This window comes from Macrosteles quadrilineatus, unplaced genomic scaffold (genome assembly GCF_028750875.1).
Source record: "Macrosteles quadrilineatus isolate MER2022 unplaced genomic scaffold, UCM_ALF_1.0 Scaffold_3__2_contigs__length_128488019, whole genome shotgun sequence".
NCBI classification, from domain to species: domain Eukaryota; kingdom Metazoa; phylum Arthropoda; class Insecta; order Hemiptera; family Cicadellidae; genus Macrosteles; species Macrosteles quadrilineatus.
In genome coordinates this window covers 33,187,396-33,194,239 of record NW_026542596.1, presented here as the reverse complement: position 1 = coordinate 33,194,239, position 6,844 = coordinate 33,187,396, and positions in this window count along the sequence as shown.

The window sequence follows — 6,844 nt, the reverse complement described above, 5'->3', positions numbered from 1 at the left end:
ATGAAAAAAAACATGTTTGTTTTCCACATAATTTACATATTTTCAAAATACATACTTTGTATACGTAATGATTACAAAATATAAACTAAAACTAAAACAATTGATTGGACCGATCGGTTTTTACCTCTAAAGAAGTACACGGTAGAAAACCCCTATGGGATTGTGTTCTCTTTCCAATAACACGTCAAACGTAATTATCTAACTGAATTTGATTCTGATTCTGTCTATGGTGTTCATAAGTACTGTTGTGGCCTTTTCTAACAAAAGGCTAAGGCGAGTAAAAGTGGCAACGCCGCTCTCCCGACCTACCGAAACATCTGCTACACCAATTCGTAAAAGATCGCCTGCGCGACGTTTATTTTAACAAGTTTGTTATTACTGGTATAACCATTGCAACAGCGTCGGCCAGTGCGACGTTGCCACACACCAACGCCGTGGTCTTGTTTAAAAGAGGCTATCGTATCGTACATTGATGACTTTTTACAAAATGTCTGTTTAAGTCTCGTATTTTATAGATCTAATGAATAGTAAAGACATACAGGCATGCACCTATTTAGTCGCCTTAAATGATACTTTTGTGTGTGTATAATATAATGAAAGTATGAAGTGACTAGCAGAGTACCCGTCCTTCGTACGGGGTTGGAATATGAGTATAAAATGCTTATTGCAGTTATACTCAAGCTTTGCGTTTGCAATAAGGGAGGACACGGTTTGATAAAATTTGCTTTTTTAGATTTTTACAGTATTCTATAGTATTACACACCTACCATAGTCATAATGTTCTACCACTTCACCTAAACAATAGAGAAAAATAAATTATCAACAATTCGCAAAATATCACAAATTATTCATGAAATGAAAAACATAAACATAACTGTAAACAATCCTACTTTGACAGTTCTCATTGCGAATCACAGTTTTTTGTTGATGCTTAGTTCAAATTAGCTGTTTTCATAAATGCAAAAAATATAGTGCTGCACCCTGTTGGTAAATCTTATAACTTTTTAATGCTTTTCCATATCATAGGACCAACTTTTTTTAGTTGAAACAGCTGACTAAATTCTTTAATTTCCTTTAAATATGAATACTCATAAGGTTAACATGGGGAATTACAGAGCCACTGGGGTGGAGCTCGAAAGGATTTTTGAGATAAGAATATGCCTATGTGTTAATCGGGAATGTAAGCTATCATCATGCCAAATTTCAGCCCAATCCGTCCAGTGGTCCATGCGTGATTGAACTTCAAACACAGAAACAAACAAACAAACAAACACAAACTTTCACATTTATAATATTAGTAAGATATTCATGTAATTGACTCGTTCAAATAGACAGAAGGTGAAAATTTTATGAATAATTTTGCTATAACTGTTGAACAAATTACCGTACAAATCAACGTAATTTAACCAAAAACCAGTATGGGGAGTCACAGATCAACTAATTAGTCAAAATCTATTGTATTGTTATGTTAAGTAAACACTAAACAAATTGGACATAAAATAATTTTTCCACTTACTTCTAGCAACTGAAGCACCTGAAGAAAACTGTGAAATGGCAAATAAATAAGCATTAACAAAATATGAACGTAACAAATCAAATTATTAATAATATGATTGTATGAAAAGACATTGAAAGTGACATACAAATAAAACAACTTTTAATATAGAAATACAATTATTTATTTATTTCGATCCATTAGAAAACAGTTAATCCCTAATATAACGATTACTACAATACTTTTTTTTATAAAGTTTGTAAATAAAGTGTCATAACAAGTAGAACCAATGAACATTTTTGATAAATAAGAATAAACAATTACAAGTAAAAATTAACAATGTAGAAATGGATATATAAATATATGTATGGCTTTATCAAAAATTATGACTAATTTGTTATATTGTGAATATTTACCTTGAGCAAAATAAGGACAGCTATAATAATACTACCTTTAGCGATAGCCATTTTAATCATCTTCACCTCTCTACGCTATGTGAATATAGGTTTGAATATATGTTTGTGCTCTTATTATATCAAGTAATCATATCTTTATTACTCTAAGACTCGTGTTTTACACTCACGAGTTTTAAACACGAATTGTGATTCTTAAAACTACTGCAATTGTCAGTTTCAGTTAGTCATAAAATATTAGCCCCTGGCGTTTTTTTCTAGACCATGCAGGGTTTCTAGTCAAATACTTTTACTCTACAAATACGCAGCTTTTTGAAAGTCAAGTAACAATTTTGTTTGGCAGAATAAAACCCTAAGTATTTATGTAGAAAATAGGAGGTGTATATATACATATACGTATATGTGTATATATATATTACTTAAAATAAATATTGGTTTTTAATTTTTTACGATGCCAAGTATTTATGTTTGAGCTACAACGTGTTTAACTGTTTAACATTACATTCAAATTATTATTGTTGATTCTTGTCAAAGAGACACTATGTCATGGAGGGACAGCAATCCCAAAACATGATGGAAACCCGTGTAAATTAATTTCACTGTTTGGAAATGCAACTATCGGTAATATAAACAACTCAAAACTAATAAAAAAATATATTTGTATGTATTATCTACAATATTTACAACAGACTTTTTAGGTGTACCTTATTATAAATATCACTTAGATACTACTTACTATTGAAAGTACGTGTGGTAGTTTGCACATTTGTATAAGTCAATGCTATAACGTATAAGGTTATTTTAATGTCTTTATAGTTTAGTTATGGCTCATATGTTTTAAAATCAGGAATCTTATTGAAACGTTCTGTAGAAAATCAATATGGCCATAGTTAAATTAAATCTCATTTTTATGATTTATGATAGGTAACTTATCGCATTGGTGAATAGTGAGACCAAGTACATAATATAAAGCTCTGAATTCTTAGTATTTACAAATTCTTATTTTATATAAGGATTATATAAAAGCCTTCATAAAGTGTTTACGTTGTTAGAAACCTAAAAGAGTTTTTAATTATATCCATATTCTTGGTTTTCTCTTAACACTAAAGAGTGTTCAGAAAGAGGTATTTCTTTAAAGAGTGCCTATGATATGTGTAATTTATATCATTTTTAAACTTTATTGGACTCTGACGCAATCGGCTCGCCTTAAGCACAAAATTCTCATTTCGTCAGATTGTGTTCTGGCTCTACATCAGTCTCTCAGCAAACACAATAATCGTCGGACCCAAGGCATTCAGTGTCTGTGGAACAGATGAAAGAAACTCGCACTGGAGAACTATACATACTGTAATCACTATAATAATAAGTTTTGTAAATCAAAACGCTATTTAAATCATATTTTAAAATGCATTTGTTTAGTTTAGTCGCAATTTAACAAAACGCATTTAGTTTAGACCACGATTACTAGAAAAATACCGGTATGGATCATAAACATAAACAAATGACGTTTTTGGCCCGAAAATAAACATTATTTAGTATTGCTTAATTGGAACTGCCAAAACATATGTTCAATGCTATTAGCATAGGATTCGGGCCAACAACGTCATTTGTTTATGTTTATGATCCATACCGGTATTTTTCTAGTAATCGTGTTTTAGCCATAGAATAAATAATTCTATGTCAATCCTATATAGTATTTGATCGTATTTACGTACAACTATATTTAAAACTACGATATGTCTATAATATTTTTCTATATAGTTCAACCTTGGTAGCTGAGTGATAATAATTTTGATTGGAGTAAGTATCTATGTGGGGAGCGAGCTGGTCTAGTGGTCAGAGCATGGGACTTAGGTCGAAGAGGTCCCAGGTTCATATCCCACCAAATTACCAATGGATTTTATCTGCCGCAACCCCCAGGTCTAGCCTGAAGTAATAAAAAAATCCGGGCTCGTGCCTAGCCTCCTACGAAAGAAGTATCTATGTAGGTCTTGTAGTATGTAACGTAAAACAATTGACAATCATTGTAACTGGGGGGCGGGGGTGTGTTTTAATAGATAGCTCACAACCTAATAGAAATACGGATAAAGTTTAAATTGAAGTTGCTTGGAATCGCAATAACTGTTAAATTATTAAAAGATTTACGCATGATGCTATCTTTAATGTTTTAGTTTTGGTTTGCCATTATTTAAAATAATATTTTGTCAGAACATTTAATTTTATTGCATATTATATTGAATCATGGCTCATAAGAAATGTGAATTTCTAAAAAATACACATTTTCTGCATTTTCATGTTGAATAAAGCATATTCAAAAAGATTCCAAATCGGTCACAAACAGAACCACCATTTTGAAATGAATAAACATACTCCTAGTCTGACTGCACCAAAGTTGTTTTATTAAAAAGATCTTGAAATGTCGTGTAATATGTTATACTGTATATTTTTATTTGAGGGTTCTGAGATTTAAACTAGCGAACCTTGCTTTTCGGAGCATTATTTACATTTGCGCCATTCCTTTAGGGGTTTGTTTGGTAGAAAGTCATCTCACCATCAGTCTCGCCGTAGTACGAACGGTTTGTCTGCAATCAATACTGGATACTATGAGATACAACGATGGCAACTACATAAGATACAAATAAATACTTAGTAAGAAATATATGCTAAATCAAACCTGAGCCAATTTTCTCACATTGATAAGTGATTAATAAAAGTTTTTAATAGTGGAATCATGTAATGTTAAAGGACTAATGAGTCCAATGTAATTTGAAGTGTGCTATTATTAAACATATATAATTATTATTGAATTTGTAAGCAATTAACTGTTCTGCTAAAAGACAGTAACCATGCTAATACATTTGTCATGTCTTACTACCAAGATAAATCGATTTCAGGGTTTCTAATAATAACGTTTGGATTGTATCTTAATTAATAAAATAATGTTAATCTTAAAGCGGTATTTATACTTCGTAAGTTTTTAGATAAGTATATACCCCACTAGATAAAGATTTTTTTGTTTTTTCAACTGAAGTTTTGCCTTTTTCGTCTATGGCTTGTTTATGGTCGTATTTTCGTTGGATAAACTATGATTAATAGTTAAACTTGATATAATAAAGGGGTATTTATTTGGTTACTCACACATAAAAACTATCTTGTAATCACATCATCTGTTCATGTGACTATGTTACATGAACAGTAAGCCCATATTTGCCTTTTCAGTTTATCAGACTAACGAACAGAATGTTTGATTTTCCTCTAGAGTGATAATGTCAAGATGTTCTCAGTTCGCGTTGTTTCTATTGACAAAAAAGTACGTACAATGTGTCAGAGGTCCATTTAACATGTTCAAAACAATTAATTATAACGCAACGATTGATCAAAACTGTTTTACAAAATTATATCCTAATTAATTTGTAATATGTGCGAATATTGGAATTTTTTGTAACTATTCAAAGTTGGTTATAATTCTATTTTTACAGATGAGACTTAGAAAAGAGTAATCAGTCGTAATATATTATTAATTTATTGTCTTTCAACTCTGGTAAATCTAAATACTTTTGAAAATTTATATTAAGTGCCATGTTGAAAAACACATGTATCCAAAGATTATTTGTAATTTGTTATCTTGATTGACCACAAGTCCACAACTTTTCTTCATTTGGACCCTTGACTTTTGTTTGTGTGTTAGCGGATTATTCAAAGGGTTAAGAATCTAAAATCTCCATTAATTATCTAAAAAAACCATATACATAGAGGGTCAGTAAACACCGAAGTTTCGAAACTCCAGGAAATAGGTCTTAACATTTGAATTACTAAACATTGACTTATCTTATGGGGAAAATTCAAGAAGACTTTTGTTTGATATTAAAATGTCACACATCACACGACCTCAAGTTTTAAAAGATCGAATGTATAAAAACTTAATTAATACGATTTTTATTTGTTAAATAGCGTGATTTAACAAATACAAGCCATAATAATCCAGTTTTTCTAAGACCTGCTTAGTCTTATTTTCCTAGTTATACATCTCAAATTAAGGATGTCTTGTAATTTAATCAAGAGGGCCAAATGGTTTCTGAAGTAATTTAAATATACAGGGTGTTTGGTTACCAGTGTCAAATATTTTAAGGCATTATTATGCACGCAAATTGCAATAAAAATACGCAATTTGGATGGTTATATCTCACTCCTACTTCCAGCAACAGCCATTTTGAGATTTTTCTAAATTTCTTGACATTGCTTTATAAAATCTCATATTTTTCCAATTACATATTTTATATTTACAATGGCATTTTTTTTATGTTAAACCAAACACCCTGTATATATATATGTTAAAAACTATTTGGATTGTAATATTAATTAAGGAAAATTTCCTTAGTTTCAGCATTACATAATTTTAAACTAAAGTAATTACTTAACTTACATGTGACCATTTTTACTTTATACCCGAGGCTTTGCACTCTCTACAAGGTGTTAATTACCTCTTTGTTAGAGTCTAATGGGTGCTCAAACAACTTGATTAAGCCTTTGAAGTTTTTTACACGGTCGGCCGGAATGGGTTTGACAAAGTCTAATGAGGAATTCTCAGTGTTAAGTGTGTAAGAGTGTTTTACTTAAATGGTTCCTGGGGAAGTGTATCAAGTATGCTACATAAGTGTTGACTTTATCCCGAAGATACGCTGTAAACTGCTTAAAATGGGGCGTTTTGGAAATATTACAAGAATTTATATGCGTGTTGATGAAACTCTTGAGAAATGGTTTTGTATTTTTTATAAATAAGAACAAAAGTGTAATTTTACATTCAACACATTTACTACTATATATTGTATCAACAATGTAAGCTTGCTCCTATCGTGTATTGCTACGGAAAACATTGTTATAGGGGACTGTGCGATGTAGGGTAATGTTTTATGGTATTTTTAAGGAATCTCTTTAT